At 40.4% G+C, this 22,136-nt stretch overlaps 1 protein-coding gene, 1 long non-coding RNA gene and 1 pseudogene across 8 annotated transcripts in view; 2 read left to right on the top strand and 1 right to left on the bottom strand.

Moving 5' to 3' along the window:
• Positions 1-22,136, top strand: part of LIMS1 (LIM zinc finger domain containing 1) — a 151,551-nt gene that overhangs the window by 94,541 nt on the left and 34,874 nt on the right. The window lies entirely within an intron of this gene.
• Positions 11,011-14,776, top strand: LOC145723864 (uncharacterized). The gene is made up of 2 exons (XR_014149205.1): positions 11,011-11,766; positions 11,800-14,776. It is a non-coding gene; the product is annotated as an uncharacterized LOC145723864 (long non-coding RNA).
• On the bottom strand, positions 13,285-15,882 carry LOC102749712 (dual specificity protein kinase TTK-like; annotated as a pseudogene).

The raw sequence follows: 22,136 nt of genomic DNA, 5'->3' as shown, positions 1-22,136 counted from the left end.
GTTTTTTTCCCTCTGTGGTACACAGAGTTATCAGTTTGCCAAGGTTGCTTTTTAAAAGGTAGTAAGTCGTGCTTTCTTACATGTGTTTTACAGACAAACACACGTACTAGAATATTATTCAGCTGTGAAAAAGAAGGAAATCTTGCCACAACATGGATAGACCTTGAGGGCATTATGCTGAGATAAGTCAGAGAAAGACAAATACTGTATGATCTCTCTTATATGTGGAATCTAAAAAAAAACTCAGCTTGTGAAAACAGAGTAGAATGGTCGTTACCAGGGCCGAAGGGGTGGGTGAATTGAAGAGATGTTGTTTTAAGGGTGTAGACTTGCAACTAGTAGATAAATAAGTTTTGGAGATCTAATGCCCAACATAGTGATTATAGTCAACACTACTGTATTAAACACTTCAAAGTTGCTAAGAGACTAGAACTTAACTGTTCTCAGCACATAAAGGTAGTGATAATTATGTGACATGGTAAAGATGTTAGCTAAAGCTACTGTAGCAGTGATATTGCAATAAATAAATGTATCAAACCAACAGGTTGGGTTGGCTACCTCAAACTTACATAATGCCAGTTATATCTCAATTGCACAGATACTTTTTTTTAAGATTTTATTTATTTATCTGACAGAGACACAGCGAGAGAGGGAACACAAGCAGGGGGAGTGGGAGAGGGAGAAGCAGGCGTCCCGCTGAGCAGGGAGCCCGATGTGGGACTCGATCCCAGGACCCTGGGATCATGACCGGAGCCGAAGGCAGATGCTTAATGACTGAGCCACCCAGTTGCCCTACACAGATGTTTTTAAAAAACTAAAATCCACAGGTATTTATATTGTAATAATTGGTTTTATAGGCATACCCCTCCTCAACCTTCTCGCTTACCTGTCCCTCTCCTATGCCCCCCCCACTAATAGAGAGGATTTTCCAAGCCCAGAGGCCTTGCCTTACTTCTTCTGTATCTCTAGCATCTACCATAGTACCTAGTAGGTCATCACTGTCCAGTATCTATTCCTCATTGAATGAGTGAAGAAATGAGAAACTAAAGTGGCTTAGCAGTACCTCTTTTATATCTACCAAAATATCATGATCAAAAGATCATGGTCATTTTGTTTTTCATGAGTTTTGGGAAACTTCTTTTCTGAAGGGGAGTATGTTTTCTTTGTTACCAAAAAAATATAAAATATATTTCTTTATAGTTTAGAAAGTATATGCTGAAATTAAAAATAGCAATGTTAATGCTTAAAAAATTAGCTGTATGAAAGGAATTGTTAAAAGGAGTGGAAAGTCTTTAGATAAAGATCCCTTTTCTGTTTTTCTGTATAGCTGAAGACATTTTGGAATGAACCTCAACTTCAGAATCAGTTTGTGAATTTGTTGTCAATACACATAAAATTTTCTAAATGATTTACCATGACAATTAAATACCAAGATTTTAACCATTATAATTGCTTTCCTATTGGTTTAAAACACACAAAAAAATGTTAAAGTATCAGTTATAAATCACTTATTTTAAAAAACAGCAGTTGACTAAAATTTACACCTTACCTATATTATTTGGATAGATGATGTTAAAATGAAACTATTATTTATTTTTTATATATTTATGTATAAAAATATGTATTTTGGAAGCACAGCCATTTATTGTGTATCTGTGAGACCCAGTGACCATTCTGTGATTAAAACCAACTTTGGGGCGCCTGGGTGGCTCAGTCGTTAAGCATCTACCTTCGGCTCAGGTCATGATCCCAGGGTCCTGGGATCGAGCCCCGCATCGGGCTCCCTGCTCAGCGGGAAGCCTGCTTCTCCCTCTCCCACTCCCCCTGCTTGTGTTCCTGCTCTCACTATCTCTCTCTCTGTCAAATAAATAAATAAAATCTTTAAAAAAAAAACAAAACAACATTGGACACAAGTATTCTCCTATAGAATATCTACTTTTAGAAATAAATGTGTTTTCACATAAATATACAATTCCTTAAGTTTTTTGGGTTTTTTTTTTTTAAAGATTTTATTTATTTATTAGAGAGAGCATGAGCATGGGGAGGAGCAGAGGGAGAGGGAGATAATCTCCAGACGACTCCACACTAAGCACAGAGCCCGATGCAAGGCTCGATCCCACTACCCTGAGATCATGACCTGAGCTGAAACCAAGAGTCAGACACCTAACCCTCTGAGCCACTCCAGTGCCCTTCAAGTTTTTTTAAGATTTTATTTTTACACCCAGTGTGGGGCTCGAACTTAAGGTTCACATGCTCTTCTGACTGAGCCAGCCAGGCACCCCCCAACTCCTTAAGTTTTTTTAATTGTTATGTTAGTTTCATAGAACTGCTGTAACAAAGTACCATAAACTGGGTGGCTTCACACAGCAAATTTACTGTCTAAAAGTTCTGAAGGCTAAAAGTGAGAAATCATTGTGTCAGCAGGGCCATGTTTCCTCTGAAACCTGAAGTTGAAAGAATCCTTCCTTGCCTATTCTAGCTTCTGGCTTTTGCCAGCAATGCTTATTTACTTTTTGGCTTATAGATGTATCATTCCAGCCTCTACCTCTTTAATGACTGTCTTCTCCATATGTGTCCATTTCTTCACATGATATTCTCCCCTGTGGGTGCGTCTTATCTGTGTGTCTCCTCTCTTCTTTGTAATAGTACATCAGTCATCTTAATTGTATCTGCAAAGATTCTGTTTCCAAATAAGACCCTATTCACGGGTACCAGGGGTTAGGACATCAACATATCTTTTTGGGGGACAGAATTCAACCCATAGTAGTGGTCTGTTCATACAGTAGTGTATAAAGATTAAAAATCATTCTGGTGGGGGGCAGAATTCAACCCATAGTAGTGATCTGTTCATATACTAGTGTATAAAGATTAAGAATCATTCTGGTGGGGGGCACCTGGGTGGCTCAGTCGTTAAGCATCTGCCTTCGGCTCAGGTCATGATCCCAGGGTCCTGGGATCGAGCCCCACATCGGGCTCCCTGCTTCCGCGGGAAGCCTGCTTCTCCCTCTCCCACTCCCCCTGCTTGTGTTCCCTCTCTCGCTGTGTCTCTCTCTGTCAAATAAATAAATGGAATCTTTAAAAAAAAAAAAATCATTCTGGTGGGACACCTGGGTGGCTCAGTTGGTTAAGCGACTGCCTTCGGCTCAGGTCATGATCCCAGGGTCCTGGGATCGAGTCCCACATCGGGCTCCCTGCTCCGTGGGGAGCCTGCTTCTCCCTCTGCCTCTGCCTGTCTCTCTTTCTGTCTCTCATGAATAAATAAATAAAATCTTTAAAAAATATAAAAATAAAATAAAAATTCTGGTGTGCAGTTTTTTAAGAAACAGCTTTATTGAGGTTGAACTAATGAATCTCAATGAAGTGCACAATTTTAATGTGCAGTTTGATCAGTTTTGACAAGTATACACAGTGATACCCTCACCACAATCAGGATAATCACGATCATCATCCCCAAAGTTTCCTCATGCCCATTTATAATCCTTCCCTGCATCCCTAGGGACTTTGATCTGCTTTTTGTCACTCTAGATTACTTTGTATTTTTTAGACTTTCATATAAATAGAATCATACAATAGTGTTTTCTTTGTTTGAACTGGCTTTTTAACTCAGCATACTTATTTTGAGATCCAGCCATGTTGTTGCCTGTATCAGCAGTCCATTCCGTTGTATCCTTGAGTAACGTTCCATTTTAGGGACATGTTATAATCTGTTTAGCCAGTCACTTGTTGGTTGACATTTGAGTTGGTTCCAGTTTTTGGCTATTACAAATAAAGCTGTTGTGAACATTCTTATACAGTTCTTGCAGGGACATGTGCTTTCATTTCTCTTGGGTGGAATGACTGGTTGTTGGGTAGCTTATGTATATTAAATTTTTAGGTTAAGTGGCCAACTCTTGATTTCAGCTTAGGTCATGATCTCAGGGTCCTCTGGCTCCATGCTCAGCAGGGAGTCTGTCTCAGGATTCTCGCTTTCCCTCTCCCTCTGTCCCTCCCTGCCCACGCGTGCTCTTTCTCTCTCTCTCCCAAATAAATAAATCTTTTTTTTTAAGTATTAAAAAAGAAATGTCTAAACTCCTTTCCAAAGAGGTTGTACCATTTATATTCCCACCAGCAGTATTTGAGGGTTCCATTTCTCCCCATTCTCACCAACACTTGGTTTGGTAAATTTTTTTTCAATCTTAACCATTTTGAGGGTGGGTAGTAGTGCCTCATTGTGGTTTTAATTTGCATTTTCTTAATGACTCATGTAGTTGAGCATCAGTTCATACGCTTATTTGCAATCAGTGTATCTTTGGCAAAATGTTCAATTTTCTTGCCCATCTTTTATTGGGATGTTTCTAAGTTTTAACAGTGTTTGCTATATTCTATGTATAAGTCTTTTGTTAGGTAAATATTTTGCAAATGTCTCTTCCCAGTCTGTGGCTTATCTTCCCATTTTTGTAAGTATCTTTTGAAAAGCGGAGGTTTTTTTATTTTGATACTTTATTGATTTTTTTCTGTTTATAAAGTTTGTGTTTTTTGTGTCCTATTTAGAATCTTTCCCAAACCCACAGTCAGATTATTAATACATATGTCCCATATAAACTCATTAATTATTTTTAGAAATCATCTTGGCCTTTCATACCATTTAGTGCTTTTCTGGCTATATGATAAGTGCTTCACAGCCTCTGAATCCTCACAATAATCCTGTGAGGTGCTGCGTATTTCCCCCTTGTCACACAGATGGGAAAGGAAAGGACTTTAGAGACACATGCTTGGTAATTTGGGCAGTTGGGATTTGAACCCAGGGCCACACCCATTTGTGTCTTGTGTTCAAAGTCTGAGCTCTGAACCACACAACTTAGGCTTCACTTAGGTTTTAGAGTAAGTTTTCTTACGTGGAAGTTTTGAATATATTTGATCATATCTTAAAAGTTAAAAATTTACCATTGAACATAAAAGTAAAGGTTAACCTCCTGTGCTTGCCTGTGGATAGTAAGATTGAAACAAAAATGGAATTTTTCTGCCTCTTCTTTGTAGAAATTTGCCAGAGAAAATATCCAGGTTTGAAAAACTAAAAATATTACATTTATACGTCATAACGAATATATTCCTTAAAATTGAACATTACAAGAATATCCAAGTTTTTATTTTTGCCAACAGTATTGTCCTCATGCCCCTGGCAAACAGAGTGAGAAGGGAACCAGACTGAGATAGAAAGCTACAATGAATCATTGCATGTAGGATGTTGACTTATGTTTGACAGCTGCTGCTGCCAACTTTAGTTCTTAATTCTGATATGCAGAGTTTGTTGGGACAAAACTGAAATTCTGCAGTGTTTTGGAAAATTTCAGTAACATTTCCAGGTGCTGGAAAATATATTCTTTGTTTCATGGTTACAACTAATGGCAATAATCTTGGAAGTATCTGATATAAACTGATGTACAGGTATTTTAAACAATGAGGTTTTATAAAAGTATAGCCAGTTTAAAAGATAACAATTTTCCTAGATCTAGAATCATTGTTTCTGTGGCAGTCAACAAATACCTTTAAAATGGATTCAACTGGAAGTAGTAGCTATTCAGCACCACTTGTAATTTTGGCTTTTCTCAATATAATGTACTTTATTTAAAGGATGTATTGCTAGGTGGTGAGTTTCCCACATTAGTAGGTAAAATATATTTGTCTAGGCATTCTTGGTTCAGTCTACATTTATTAAGGTCCTACTGTGTGCCAGGGAAATGAGGTTATGAAGTTGATGAAAACATTCTTTATCTACTAACATGGAACCCTGTGTATGGTGGAAAAAACAGACATACAGGGATAATTAAAAGGTGTTATATATAGAGAGAGGAATAGCTGTGACGCTGTAAGATCAGAGTGCATTAGTTACGTATTACTGAATAACAAATTACCCCCAAACTTAGAGGCAACTGGAGATGACACATTTATTTGTAAAGGGCCAAATAATAAATATTTTAGGTTTTGCATACCACACGTTCTGTGTCACAACTACTTAACTCTGCTGTTGTAGTGTGAACACAGCTGTAGAAAATGCATGAAGTGAATGAGTGTAGCTGTGTGTGTTCCAATAAAACTTTATTTACAGAAGCATACAGTGAGCCACATTTGGCCTATGGGTACTGATTTACTGACTGCAGGCTTAAAACAATGAGCATTTGTTGTCTCACACTTTCTGTGAGTGAGGAATCCAGGTCTTCATTCAGTGACTTTGACTCAGGGTCTTCTGTGATACTGCTGTTGAGCTTTCAGTCAGGGCTGTAGTCTTCTCAAGGCTCAAAGGGGGTGGGGAGTGGTGATCCAGAAGAGGGAGAGAGCTCAGGAGGGCAGCCACAGTCTTTTTATAACCAAATCTCAGAAATGACTTACCGCTTTCATTAGAAGGTCAGGAAGTCCAGCCTACTACACTGCAGATGAGGGGGTTCCACAAAGGTGTTAATACTGTTAAAAACAATATCCAGTGACACTTGTTAAACAACAGTAAGGCAGATATTCAGGATCAAGATTAAGTACAGGGACCACTGCAGTGAGGTTTCCCACTGGGGGAGAGAGATGGGGCTCAACTCCAAATACAGTGAGGAAAAGTGGGATTTATAGAGAACAGAGTAGGGGTCAGTGGATGGAGAATTAAACATCACAGGTTAAGGGGGGATGCTATTACAGTATTAATGATTATATCCCCTATGCTATACTTTTCATCCCTGTGATTTATTTTACCACTGTAAGTTTGTACCTCTTAGTCCCCTTCAACCTTTTTGGCCATCACCCTCTCCCCCAGCAACCATCATTTTGTTCTCTATATTTATGTAGTCTCTTTCTGTTTTTTATTTGTTCATTTGTTTTTTAGATTCCACATATAAGTGAAATTATATGGTATGTCTATTTCTGTCTGACTTAATTTCACTTAGCATAATACCCTGTAGGTCCGTCCCTGTTGTCACAAATGGCAAGATTTCATTCTTTTTATGGCTGAGTAATATTCCAGTATAAAATATACATAGCACATCTTCTTTATCCATTCATATGTTTTTTAAACTAGTGTTTTTGTTTTCTTTGGGTAGATACCCAGAAGTGGAATTACTGGGTCATATGGTAGTTCTATTTTTAATTTTTTGAGGAACCTCCATACTGTTGTCTAGAATGACTGCACCAGTTAACATTCCCACTAACAGTGCACGAGGGTTCCCTTTTCTCCACATCCTTACCAACAATGATTGTTTCTTGTCCTTTTGATAACAGCCATTCAGATTGGTGTAAAGTGATACCACATTGTGGTTTTGATTTCCCTTGATGTTTAATAAGGTTGAGCATCTTTTCATGTGTTTTTTGGCCACCGGTTTGCCTTCTTTGGAAAAATGTCTATTTGATACTGGTAAGTTTTGTGGCCACCATAATCAACTGTGCAATTCAGCAGAAACTTACTACTGTCACCTTTGTACATCTTTATATTGCCATCTGCTATTATAACTACTTAAAGAAGGCATTGTTGAATGGTACTGAGATGAAATGGTATGTTTTATTATCAAAATTCTGATTGCTTAGGGTTGTAATGGGAATGAAAAAAATGACAGTATTATAGGGAAGAAGCATGAACATGCATGGAACTAGAAATGGGCCACAGCTTATGTGTGTGCTACTCATTTGTAATGTTTCAGCCATGTTTGAGGGGGAAAAGAAGGACTTACAGGATTGTTTCCAGGCAAGATGCTTCTCTATGAATGAGCATAGGGTGATCTTCTGAGCTGTATATAGAGAAATAGCAACTGAGATTGATCAACTCAATTACCAGTTAAAACTGGTATATACCAATGAGTTAACTTTCATTCATAATAGAAGTGGTAAAGTATCAGACCATTTCAGAAAACCAGTCCATGTTTTGAGCTTCGATTTTTACAGGAACAGACAAAAAACAAAAACAAAAACAACAAAAAACAGGTATCTGAGAATCTCAGGAATGGAATAGAAGGTCTAGTCAGAAGCTTTTAAAAGAATCATCTTTGCCAGACAGGGACAGGATTTCCCTGGGCACACAAAAGGGCATTTACCCTTTTCTGGGTATCTACCCAAAGAAAACTGCTAAGTGTACAGAACAAAAGCAGTGATGCTCTGTGGAAGTGATGAGAAGGAAAGGGGTGGGATGGCTAGACCAGATTCTTTGTCCTGCGGCAGCTGCTGAGGCATCTCCGCCTGATATGAAAACTAGCCTGCTCACACTTAAGAGTCTGTCATTTTGAAACAGTGGAAGTCAAGCATCTTTGTACTGAGCCTCCTTCAAAATTTATTGTGCTACATTACATCCCAGTAGGAAATAAGAGCTTAAATATATATTACGGTTACATGCTAAAGAATTTATGGATATGATGTGATATGATGGTGGAATTTGCTTCAAAATATTTTATGGTTGAAGAATAGATAAATTGGTCATGGTTTGAGAACTTTTTGCATTAAGTTGGATTTAATGGGATTCATTTCACTATTCTCACTAGTTTAATATGTGCTTGAATTCTTCAGTAATTAAGTTTATAATTGTTTGATATGTATCATGATAAGTGACACAATTTTATTTTTTTAAGCATTCTTTCTTTTTTTTAAGATTTTATCTATTTATTTGAGAGAGAGAGAGCACGAGCCAGGGGGGAGGGGAGGGATAGAGGGAGAGGGAGAAGCAGACTCCCCTGCTGAGCAGGGAGCCTGATGCGGGGCTGGATCCCAGGACCCTGGGATCATGACCCAAGCCGAAGGCAGAAGCTTAACCTACTGAGCCACCCAGGCGCCCCAAGTGACACAGTTTTAACTTTTCCCTCCTCATATGTAATTACCACATTAGAATTTATCACTTACTGGGCTTATCAGTGGTTGTGCCTAATCAACATCTATAACAATAGTCTGTCAGCTACTTGCCTGTCAGTGACATATAAACCCAACCAGGATATCAGCATCTGTGGCTCTGGCATGTGTAATTTGGAGGTTTGGTGGGAGGAGGAGGGTGGAAAGAGATAGGAGCCCCTTACCTTAACTAGGATGTCTGCCTATGGTAATTATTAAGCCTTTTACAATTTGTATCAAAAGAGATTGGATTGAGCATCTCATTTACAGCTCTTACCTCCATGGCAGAGATGGATTTGTTTCATTTGTAGGACAGTTTATGTTTATTTTGAAAAGAAAAACTTGGCCAGTAGAATGTAGGCCATTTAAGATAGCTTTTTGAGCCTGGGTTAGCAGAGAGAGTAGGTCCAATATCTGGTATCACCGCTTAGTAATTGACTTTTGCAAGTCACTTATTTTTAGGAGCTTGAGTTTCTCCATTTGCCAACTGAATAATATTAACAGATTTAGAGTTTTTCAAGGAAGGTTTATTGTATTTCATTTTGGATATCAAATCCATTTTTACTGTTTGGGAAGACACATCTATTTGCAAAGCAGAAACATTTGTAAGGGGAAACAAACGTTCTGCTTTGCTTCCTGAGTACCTGGTATTAGTAATTTGTTGGAATTCACCTGACTTCTCTCCCTTGAAAGACATCTTGTTGGGGCGCCTGGGTGGTTCAGTCGTTAAGCGTCTGCCTTAGGTCATGATCCCAGGGTCCTGGGATTGAGCCCCACATTGGGCTCCCTGCTCTGCAGGGAGCCTGCTTCTCCATCTCCCACTCCCCGTGCTTGTGTTCCCTCTCTCGCTGTGTCTCTCTGTCAAATAAATAAAATCTTAAAAAAAAAAAAAAAGACACCTTGTTAAAAGTTAAGTGCTGGAGCCACTTAAAATGTGCAAGATTCTCAGGGCGCCTGGGTGGCTCAGTCAGTTGGGCATCTGACTCTTGATTTTGCCTCAGGTCATGATCTCAGGGTCCTGGGATTGAGCCCCGCCTGGGGCTCTGTACTTAGAGTGGAGTCTGCTTGAGATTCTCCCTCCCCCTCTGCCCCTCCTCTCTCTTTCTCTCTCTCTTTCTCAAATAAATAAATAAATATTAAAAAAAAAAGTGCAAGATTTTCAGAAAGTATAATGAAATCAAGAAAGAATACCCAAGGGAGCATGTACTCAGAATTCTCATGGTTCGGGACAGTTTGTTCTTTGCCAGGCAGTGCCAGACCTTATGGCATGAAATGATGTTTAGGGTCGAATGAATGGTAAATGAGCTGCAGAAAAGCCTCTGGCTTTTTTCTCTGCCTCTTCAGTCTTGAAAATATAAGAGGGAATGCAAATGTTACTAAAGAACCAAAATGTGAATCACGGTCTGACTGTCTGAAACTGCTTCTACAGAGCTAAAAGTGAGCCCCTTGGGTTATGGCCTCTGGGCTCTGTAATAATGACTCAGGCTGTCTCCATTTACATGGAAACATGAAATAAAAGGGAAGGTAAACTGGCTTGTTCATATGTGTTTAAGCAGTTTGCCTAGAGGCAATCTGCACCTGCATAGCAAGTAAACAAATTGATTTCTGGATGAGAAAGCACTGACATTACTTTATGAGCCATTATGATATTGAGCACTGATTATATTTGTGCTCAGGGTAATAAACTGTACCACATGATTTTCCCCCTCATCCCTTCCCCCTCTGTCCCTGAAAGCATTCATGCATCCCTTATGACTTGAATGTTTATCATGACAGCAGTGTAGAATTTGGGTTTTGCCCTTTTAAAATGTTAACAGTTCTTCTGTCCCTTCACTTTTGCCAGCATCTTAACTTTTAGTGATTGATTTGGTGTTTGTTTCTCATTTACCCTTTTAACACAGAATTATTTCCTTTACTTCAGAGCAGTTTTATCTGAAAGGATAAAACTGTTTCTTGAAATAATCATGTGGTCATTTGTCTCTACTAGTTTGGAATATGGCTATCTGTGGAAGAGTAGAAATTACTACCCCTTTTAATAGAGGCAGATCATTGACTTTTGATGCAGCTATCACAGATATGATCATTTGAGGACTAGACAGCTCATTTACTTATATTCAGACTATATGGTTTTGTTTTTGTTTTTTTAAAGATTTTATTTATTTATTTGAGAGAGAGAGAATGAGAGAGAGCATGAGAGGGAGGAGGGTCAGAGGGAGAAGCAGACTCCCTGCTGAGCAGGGAGCCCGATGTGGGACTCGATTCCGGGACTCCAGGATCATGACCTGAGCCGAAGGCAGTCGCTTAACCAACTGAGCCACCCAGGCGCCCAGACTATATGGTTTTATTAGTTTATGTGAACCATTCTCAGCATTTCATCATTTCATTTGCTTTCCTACTTAGATTCCAGGCTGTTTGAGAACTTAATTATTTTGCTCTATTGTCCCAGCTTAGAATTTGACCTGGTACCAAGTTAGTTTTGATGACATTTTGCTTGCTTACTTATGCCATGAAAAGAGATTGTTCTGTTTTACATGTTGCTATGCTCAGTTAAAGGTTTGGGTAGACACAGTCATCCAAGTACACGTTTGCTGTCCTAAACTGAAACCCTTGGCGTCAGTTCTGTTTGTAAAAGGGTTAGAGCAAGAGTCTCCATGTCCTGCGGTCAGGAAGGTTTAAGTTTTATTTAACATGATTTAAGTAATTAAATATTAAAAGACAACACACACGCATGGGTGCACATGCACATGTGTAAACCCCAATTATAAAAGCAACTGAAATAGTCTTTGTGAGCTCGATGGTATTGTTTCTCTCCCAAGCCTTTTTCTTGATTTTTCTCTTATACATTGTTCTTTACAAATAGTATTTCTGGAAGGTTTGTGGTTGGGGTGGGAACTGGATGATGTCTCTAGCCTCTTTGTGGCAGATAGAGGAGGAGGGAGCAGCGTCCTCAGGGAGTCCTGCAAGAATGGGGAGAAGGGGAAGCAGGCTGAACAAAGACAGCTCTTGTGAAGTTGGTCCAACACTAGCCCATTGAGGGTTGCAGACAGCTGCTACCAGGATGTCTGTAAAGGGAAGGGAAAGAAGGACCTCAGGGCTGCTCCGTTCTCTGTTGCGGCTGCTGCCATGTTTCACACAGCACTCACAGTTCAGTGACTCCCGTTCATTGTTTGTGCCCACCATTCAGTTCAGCTTTCATATATATGGGGAGTGAAAGCAAGGTAGATGATGAGATAGAAGAGATAATAATAAGGTAATGTATCATCTCTTAAAAGCGCATTTTATGACAGAAGTTGTTTTGAATATTATTGTATTACATTTTAGATTTTGCCCGATCCCCTCAGAAAATGTGGAAGCTCAGAAACGTGGGACAGGCCTTGGAGACCTCGCAGGGCTGGCTTGCAGGCCCTCCTGGAACTGTGCTGGCTGTAGCCACAGATGGGTTCTTTGTGTGACCACCCCTGCAGAGCTGCACACGAGTCAGTGTTAAGCGGTGCACATGGTCCTTTTCACCACAAGTATTCTGAAATTGAGGGACTGTTTAGGAAGCAGGCTGCTGCTTAGGTATTACACAGCAAGACTCTCATGACAGTGAGGAAAACAGGAATAGCGGTGACCAAGGAGACCTGTATTAACACTCACAGCAAATAACACAGAATACCCCACAGCCATGTGAGCGGGTACATAGTACATGCTCAGGAAGCTTGCAGTTCTTATCATCAGCCTCCTTACATAAGTCTTGAAGATGAGTGAGAGCTTACTGAAGGTTAACGTAGGTTCCTTTATTCTCCTCTTTTGTTTCTTGAGGACTGAAACAGAGGTATGTCCCCTTGTTTGCCTCTTTCCTGGGTTAATACCTAGTGTGAAAATATTAGAAGAACCCAAATTGACTGGTCCTCAGGCATGCCCCTTGTACCAGAGAGTGCTCATTGGAAGGGATGCCTGCTCTGTACTGGGGAGGTGAGGGAGAGTGGGGGCTGCCTTATCCTCTTGCCCCGAGTTGAATGATAAGTCTATTCTTGGAGAAACAGAGTGAGGTCAACTGGCTTGAACTCCCTTCTAACTGGCCATTTTACTATGCTGGACTTTTTTATGTTATAATTCACTCCTCCCATCCCTTTCTATTTTTTCTTTTTTCATTTTATGCTACAAAGCTTTATTTACATAGTTCTTCAGAATATATTTCAGTTGTTCACCCACTATTCTAAGTGTGAAATGGTAACAAATAGAGGAGATTTACAGGAAAGCATAAAAGAGAAAAAACAATTCTACAATTTAATATATACAGTATCATTAGCGGTTATTATTTTTACAGTTTTCTTTTGAGGATAATCCACTGAATTTTTCTGCCATGACATTTCAGGGTGAAGTTGTCTTTAAGAGCAGATTTCCACAGAGAATCAAGAGTATAACAGTCCCATATATTTTACAAGTTATATCTGACAATTTATGAGTAGCTGCAAATCATTTTTTCTCCCATTTTTTTTCAAAAGTCTTGGATGAAGAGGAATCATGACTTTCACCACTACTATAGTGGTCATATAAAGTTTTAGCAGCTTTCAAAATGGAGAATTCAAACCAACGAGTTGGCCCAGAACATATTTCATTTCTTCAGTGGTGCCCTTGGCCTTCTGGTTACCTGGATGAGTTTGAATTTGAACATATGGATGTGCCAGAAGCTCAGGAATGGATATCCTCTGTTTAGGGTCCCTTATTAAACAACACTTTAACACGTCTTGAAGATCTTTCTCTGGAATATCAGGAAATTTGATTTCATGATTAGGGTTAATTATGGCAGGTAATTTAGAAATCTGATTAATTATATGCTGAAATGGTGTCTTCCCATAAGTCATATAGTACAAAATGCAGCCTAAGGACCAAACATCACTTTGGGACTTATCTTTTACTTGGATTTCCCGTTCTCTCTTGAGCTAGACATATATATATATATATATATATTTTTAAGATTTTATTTATTTATTTGACAAAGAAAGAGAGAGCAAGCACAAGCAGTGGGGAGCGACGGGCAGAAGGAGAGGGAGAAGCAGGCTCTCCGCTGAGCAAGGAGCCTGACGTGGGGCTCCATCCCAGGACCCTGGGATCACGACCTGAGCTGAAGGCAGTCGCTTAACCAACTGAGCCACCCAGGCACCCCTAGGAAGACATATCTTTGATTACTTCTGGTGGCATATAATTAACCTTACCAACCTGAGAGTCTTTAACAATACTTGTTGTATCTGGTTGCATTTGGTTTGCAATCCCAAAGTCAATTAGCTTTAGCATTCCATCAACTGTCAGAAAGTTAGCAGGTTTCAGATCACTGTGAACGATGCCATGTTGATGAATTGTGTAAACTGCCTCCAACGTACTTTTCCAGTACCTTTTGCGTTCCCATGGATTGATGGATTTTTTCTTTTTAAGCCAGCTATTTAGGTCTGTATTTCCACACTCCATTACCATGTAAAATGTACTGGTCCATGATTTCATAATCATAAAGTTGGATGATCTTATCACTGTGTTGTTGTAGTTTATTCAAGTAAGCGATTTCATTCCGGTAACTCTTAGTTGTTTGATTATCTGCTTCTTCTAAGTTCACATATTTTATGGCACGTATCTGTTTCTTTTCATTCAATACCTGGAATACCTTACTTGAGTCTCCACTTCCTATCTGCTTCAGTATGGAATACATTCTTCCTTTAACCAAAATGCATTCATTTGTTGAAGAGGGTGCTGAAATCTGTAAAGTCTGAAGTGGGGTAGCAGGTATTTGCTGCCGTTGCTGCTGGAAATAGGCAAGTTGGCTATAAGGTGTAGACAACTGACAAGCAGGTGGAAAGTCGTTCTTTTCAACTGGAGTTCTAAAACAGCTTATGTAATCATCCAAGGCACTGCTACTGGGTGTTTTACAAATAGATTTTGGATCAGTCCACTTAGGTGCTGATATTGGTGGTGACTGCTTTGAAACTGAAAAGGCAGGTTGCTCAGAAGTGGTTTGTTTCTGCTCTGTATCAACTTCTCAGGATATCTCTGGAATCTGCCACTGATTTGAAGATGTAGCAGGATTCTAGTTTACACATTCTGGGTTTCTCATAGACTGCCAGTGTTTCTGGTTACTCTCTGGAACCTTTGGTTCTTGATGTTCCTTAGTTTCTTCTAATTTTGTTAGAAGGCTTGATTCAGTTTCAGTAATAAGTTCAGAACTCTTCTTATCTGACATCAGAGGTTCCTTGGAATGGATATTTTGAATCGACTTTAAATTTCTCAATTCACTGGAATCATTTCCACTTGATTTACATCCAGGCACAATCATATCTCGGCGTTCTGATCCAGACATCTGTCTTCTTGTAAGACTTGGTACAACTGAACCATCTGTCTTCCCATAATCCGGGCTACTTAGAAGGTTAACTGGGACTCTTCCAAATGGGCACGACCATTTAGCTTTGTTTGTTTCAAGGGATTTCGATGACCTATCTCTGCATCTTGAGGGGGCATGTTCTCTCCATACAAAAACCTGGCTTTCCTAGTCTGTCCTCTGGAATCACAACTGATGTTCCTATTCTATAAATGTCCAAGTGAACTGGGGAATGATTCTTGAGCAGTCAATACTGTAGATGCTAATAAACTCTTCTTTTTCTCCTCTGAAAGCTGCTTCTTTTGAAGGTTTAAATTCCGAATGGCAATTTCCGGCATTTCCAGTGGTACTGCTCCACATTCTACAGTTTTATGAAGAAGTTGTTTACTTTTTTTGAAATTACCTTGCGATAGTTCAAATTGTACAAAAGGTGTATGCACAAAAACAAATTTCTTGCAGTTTGCTCTGGCCATCTTAAAGCAGTCATGGGCATCATCCGGCTCCTGAATAGCTTTTAATTCAGCAAATCTCACTTGAATTTGAGCAAAACTCTCATTTTGGCCATATTTATCTGGAGGAAGGGCTTCAATTGCTTGACTGTAATTCAAGCTTAGCTCATCAGTAAGGGCTTCATTTTTAAATTTATTTTTAATAGCTCTCACTTTGTTCATTATAGAATCAGTTGTCAATTCTCTACCACTTAAATCTTCAGCCTCAGTTTCTCATGTTTCCTGTGCCTTCCTCCTCCCGTCCCTTTCTAGCAATTTTTTTTTTTTAAGATTTTATTTATTTGCGAGAGATAGAATGAGAGACAGAGAGCATGAGAGGGAGGAGGGTCAGAGGGAGAAGCAGACTCCCTGCTGAGCAGGGAGCCCGATGCGGGACTCGATCCCCGGACTCCAGGATCATGACCTGAGCCGAAGGCAGTCGCTTAACCAACTGAGCCACCCAGGCGCCCCTCCCGTCCCTTTCTAGTTTCAAATGCAGATTTGGTTGTTTTAAGTGAGACAGATGCCTCATATTAGATAAAGGACCAGATGCAGTCTAAGAACAGTCAGTTAAGAGTCCTGACTTTGGCCTCTCGTATTGGCTGAGGTTCAATCAGGATCCAATCAGGAGAGAAAAACCACACAGAAATTTGAAGGAGGAACTTTTAATAAAAAGATTAAAAAAGTTATTAACTCCAGCAGGGGTTTGCAGTAGTAAGGGATTGGCTAGTATGAAGTAGAGAGAAGGCTAACAGTATAGGAATAGCAGCTATATGTAGCAGCTACCACTCCAGGACTGAAAAGAGCTAGCAAGGAGGAGCCCTCCTCCCCACCCAGGACTCCCTGCTCTTGGGAACAGCAGAGAAGTTGCTCTGGTGCTGCACCAGTGAAACATGCTAGAAATCTGCACTTGTAGGAGAGCCTCCCTACAGGGGGCCACAGGGTGCTCCATTCCAGAACTGCTGAGAGTGGGGGAGGTGGGCAGTGTGGTGGTTGGAGAGGCCAGGCAGCGCAGTCAGCGTGCTGTGGGCTGCCACTCACTGCAGGAGCCAGAGGCCCCCTGCTGCAGAACCACCAGGCAAGCTGCTTGCCAACTGGCTGCTTTTGGCTGCCATGCCCACATGAGCTGGACGCTGAAGAAGCTGTGTGTGCTGCTGGAGGCTAGACCCGAGAAAGCTCTGCCCCCCAGGAGCTTGCCAAGAGAGCATGCAAGGACCAGCGTGCAAAACCCTTTCCTCCGCTCGGTCTCTCCAGTGCCCTCTGCTGAAAGGCCCCTGGGCCAGCAGGTAGAGGGAAAAGACCACTTGCCCAGCATGCCAAAAATATTCTAGTAATCTTCCATCAGGAAATGAAGGGTCTGTTTGTGGTCATCATGATCATCTTCTTATATATTATTGCTGGATTCATAGACTTTGTCTCTTTGAAAAGAGCTAAAGGATCTGAACAAAGAGCTTCCTACCTAACCCTGTAAGCTACTTTCAAAAACCCAGACTTCATTCTGTGACAGAGGATAGTGAGCTATATGGGGAGAGAAAAGAGCTGAAGACAGGATCCAGAAGAAGAGGAGGAATATGCAAAAGATATCTGGGAGAAACTGAAGTTCTAGCTATGTGTAGATAGCCTTATACTGACATCAGTAGGTGCTCAGGCCTCCTGTGACCTTAAATCATTTCCACATCTTTTGATCACATTAATAGTAACTCTCAGTCCTGGTAGTTAAAACAGTTCCTTGTCTTTCTATATGCACTTCACAAAACTTGAAGTTAGTGAAAGAGAAGAAGCCTTTTTAAAGTTCGCAAAAAATTTTTTTTCAGTTCTTCTGCTTAATCCTATCCAGTATTTTCAAATGTTTAATGCAATAAAATATACATGAAAAGTATGTTTTGTGTTAAAAATAAAACTGAAGAGGAAAGATACATAGATTGAAATTTAAAAGGGTTGTTTTAACTTGAATACAGCGGGGGTTTTTCTACCCCTCCATACTGAAACTCTCATGGTTTTCTTTTACCTTATCATTGAGGAAAGTAGACCTCATGTTAATCTTATTGACAAAAACTCCCATTGACTTCCTCTCCCAATTTAGCTGAAGGTCAGTGTTCAGTGAGATATCCCTGGCTGAGTCAGATTTAAAATAAGAATGTCATTTAGAGCCAGAAAGTTTGGTGCTGATGGCCATCCCAGCCATATAAGGAGCCTGTGGATTCACTGAAGGATTTCCCTGGTAAACGGGGCCAACACTCTTAGCTAAAAATACTGTTCTATATTTGAAATACAGGGCTTTCTCAAATTCATCTATTTTGATTAGGACACAAGGTATCTTTTTAAAAAGATGTTTAGGGGTGAGAATATGTGTTAGTGGGTCACGGTATGAATTACAGGGAGAAATGATTTGGATAATGGAGGATCTGCTACAGAGACATTTTCCGGTGGAGATGTTTGAAAAATCAGAGAAAAATTGCCCAGCCTATGAAAGAGAATTCTAAGAATGTTTTTTCAGTTGACCAAACACTCCACTTATTTGAGCAACCGTGGGGATCTAGTGAGAGAAAGTATGTTAGAAAGCTTATAGATTTCAGACTGCAGTGATGATAGTTAAGAGAGTTCTCTTTACTGATACCAGAACATCCTGTTAAAGTACATACTAAAGCTACTCTGAGTTGTCTGGAATTTCTGGGGAGGGTGGCAGCTTGCCAGCACCTCCCCAACTCTGTTGTGCAGCAACTTTTCACAAAAGGGCCAGTTTGATTAGTTGCCTACTAAAAGGGTGTTTGATGCAAAGACTCTCTAGAAGTTTTCACACCAAAGGGCTCGTGGTGTTCTTGAGAAGAGCACCTCTGCAATACAGAACACGATGTGGAATCGACTAAAATCTTACCCACTCACTGAACAGGATACCCAGTGAGCCCTGTAGATGCTAAGCAGATTAGTACAGGCTGGAATGCTCAGAGGGGGCTTCTTAGAGAAGACCTTGAATAGAAATTTGAGGATTGGGCAAGCTTCAGATAGGCAGAGAGTTCAGGGAAAAGGGGGCAGTGGTATTCATCCAAAGAACTTTGTGTCCTTTTATGTCCAGTACTAGGAATAAAGATAATTCTGAACAATCACCTTGCAACAATCCTGCCTTTATTTACATTTTTATATACATTTGTATATGTATTTTACAAGGAATAGAGATCAACATGTTGCAGTGCTTATCTCTGGATGGCAAGAATATGAGTGAGTCTTCTCTGCCTTTTATAAATGCTCTGTAACAAGCTGTGTTGCTTTGGGGTTGATGGGGGTGGAGAAATTCAACTTGCCAAACAACACACTGCAGCCCAGTGATCCTGTCTCAGAGTGCTCACACTCCCATATACATAGGGCTTCCAGAAACTGAGGCTGCTCCATTGTTCATGTCCTTTGTTAGTTTTCTGTTATTACTGATTTTGCCTTGTTGCCACACATTCTGCTACTTTCCCGATCTAATTTTGTCTCTTTCCTTCTGTAGTGGGTTGCCTTGTGGGATGAGAATGTCATCATTATTGCAGAGACAGGGTGGTGGCTAGTTGCAGGCAGCAAGTCAGTGCTCTTGTGCTTCTGCCAGGGAGAGAAAGGTGCCCTAAGTCTTGAACTCTGTTGGTTTCTCTCCGCACGTGGTTCAGAATGTCTCTTAATAAAGTAGACCTGTCAGTGTCAGAGTGTCATGGAGGAGGGGGAGATACTCTAAGGAGCTTTATTTCAGTCTCATTCCTGCACCTTCCCTAGGCTCTGTGTCCTCTATACGCTGAAGTCTGTGGGTAGGTATTCGTTGGTTGAGTAATGATGGAAAATTTCTAGAGATTGTCCAGAAAGCTGTACTTCCTGAGAAGTAGGCCGCTAAGTAGGTTGTCAATACTTGGTAAATTTGTTAAGATTGAGAAACTGAACTATAATTTGCAATAATTTGTGCCTGTTGTGGGTAAAGTATTCCTGAGCTGCAGAGCACCTTCGGGACCTGTCTTGTTTCACAGAACCGTCAGGGCACTGAGGAGAGCGGGTAGCAGCTCTCACCCGATGTCTCCTGAATAGGGACCCTTCTACTATGGGCATCAAGAATAAAACCAGGACAGTTTCAGACACCAGATGAGGAATTTTTACCTCACCTGCTTTCACTAGAAGCATATTTTAATTGTTGATTTTAGGGTGGAAAGCATGCCTGCAGTTTACTTCTTGAAAATTATCAACTTGAGTTTGAGTTGTGTTTCCCTCATTTTCCTTATGAGGGATATGAGCACACATCTTAAAATAGCACAAGGTTTGGGGTGCTTCTGTCTTCAACACCAAAGAGTCTCTAACTTTTAGGTGAGTTTCGTTTAAGAAGGTTTTAGAATCAGATTCAAATAACCTCTGGAGTCCCAGCCTCTGAGTCACTGCTGGGTTGGTCTGAGTATTTGGGATAAGTGAGAGGCCCTGGGAAGGCAGTTACTGGTATAGGGGGGTTCTTTAAGTCTGTTCTTTCCTTACTGTTAGGCAGTAATGTGTTCCCCTTATTCTCTTCAGTTGTTTCCAGCGTACAGTGACAAAGCTAGAGACCTTACTCCCTGCTTTCATCATGATCTGTAAGCAGCGCTCATACAGGCAGGTAACAAACGTGCCTTTCTTTGAAGTTAGTTCAAGATGTGCATCTTACCCCTTTCTCACTCTCTTGCCTCGGTTGTAATAAATACTTTCTTTTTGCTTGTGCAATCCAGAATGAGGAAACAATTTTAACAGACAAGGCAAAATGGCATGTTAATTGCAACTCTACCCTCTCTGGCCAGCCGACCTTTGTCTCTTTCCTCACTGTCTGTTGAAAGAAAACACAGTGCATTTGTCCTGGTCGCTGGGAAATGAGAAAGAACTTTCCAGCTCCATTATCTTTACTTGCATGTCATGACTGTTGTGTTTTTAATAGTAGGGGGAAAATCAGATTGTATTTTCAATTTGAGTAGCGTAGGGCATCATAGTGAAAATAACTCATTTTGCATATGTTAATTTAACCACACTGTCTCAGCAATTTGAATACCCCAAGTATTCATGGAAGCCTTTAATTGAAGTTGGAGAAGCTACATTCTAGTAGTTGTTATTGCCAAGTGCTTGGCTTAGCCATCCACATATGAACATCTGTCTGTGGAATGGCGTAAAACATATAATAGCACTGCCTTTTTTTCTGCATTAGAGTCCTGTGTTTTAGAAGCAGTTGGTCAAAATGTTCAGCTTGGATTTTAAAAACCACATAGATGAACTATTTGGTAGTGATACACATAGTTCAGTTGTTGCTATTTGAGAGAATTTTATTTTAAAATACCAGTTATTAAAAAGTTGATTATTAATTTTGGCAGCCATGCTCATGATTATATACAGGCTTTAAGTATTTGAGCTCCTGGAAATAGCTACAATATTTTTGCATGATATCTCTAAGTAGGCTATTTATCTTTGGCTAGGTAATATGTTGGGTGGAATTTGGTTTGGCTGAAATCGTGGAGTTAGCTGGATTGGTGGAATCTGAAGCCCTGCAGCATTCTTTACAGGACACTGGAATGGGCAGCTTAGCATCAGATATGCTGTGTGTGGTTTAGCATCTAACAGACTGTTAGATGCAGTCCACCAGGTTCCAGATCCTGCCTGCTGGGGTCTGAATGTTTGTGTCCTCCCAAAATTCATATACCAAAGTCCTAACCCCCAAAGGTGATGATATTGGGAGGTGGGGTCTTTGGGAGATGCTTCGGTCATGAGGGTGGAGCCTTCATGAATGGGATTAGTGCTCTTAAAAAAGAGGTCCCACAGAGCTTCCCAGCACTGTCTACCATGTGAGGACACAATGAGAGGGTGTGAGCCAGGAAGAGGGGAGGGGGGCTCTTACCAGAAGCCAAGCATGCTGGCACCTTGATCTTGAACTTTGAGCCTCTTTAACTGTAAGAAATAAATTTCTGCCATTTGTAGTCTGCGGTATTTTGTTGTTACAGCGGCCCAAATGGACAAAGACACAGCACAATAGGTCCCTCAACGAGTGGTGGAGTTTGGCACACAGTAGATGATCAAAAAATGTTGAGTTTATGAAATAGAAGTCTGTCATCTGTGGATGGATTTAAAGGATGTTTGGGATTCAGACGTGTCCTGTGGGGTCTCTCAAGGACCCGAATCAACCATGGTGATCAGATTCTAGACCCTCCTGGGAAGAACCCTTAAGGAATCATGGGCCTCAGGAAACCCTAGTTCTTCAGCAAAAGCCACCTAACAGGCAAAACTGGCTTTTGGGAGTATTTTTTAAAAACAGCCTCCTACCCTACTTCAAGGACTAATTTGATGCCACTGTAGTGGCAGTGGTAATTTCCATCAGAGGTGTTCAGATAAATACTTTTTTCATGGCTGCAATCACAGTCTAAAAGGATTGTTTACATTTCTTAGAGTGACATTATTAAGTGTGAAAAATGGTTTGAAAGTAGCAAAATGCCTGGATATAAAACTTAAGCAGTGGT

The sequence above is a fragment of the Leptonychotes weddellii genome, chromosome 10 (genome assembly GCF_054177405.1).
Source record: "Leptonychotes weddellii isolate Sample4059 chromosome 10, ASM5417740v2, whole genome shotgun sequence".
NCBI lineage: Eukaryota > Metazoa > Chordata > Mammalia > Carnivora > Phocidae > Leptonychotes > Leptonychotes weddellii.
The sequence above is the reverse complement of the archived record's forward strand: the minus strand, read 5'-3'. Positions and strand labels throughout refer to the sequence as shown.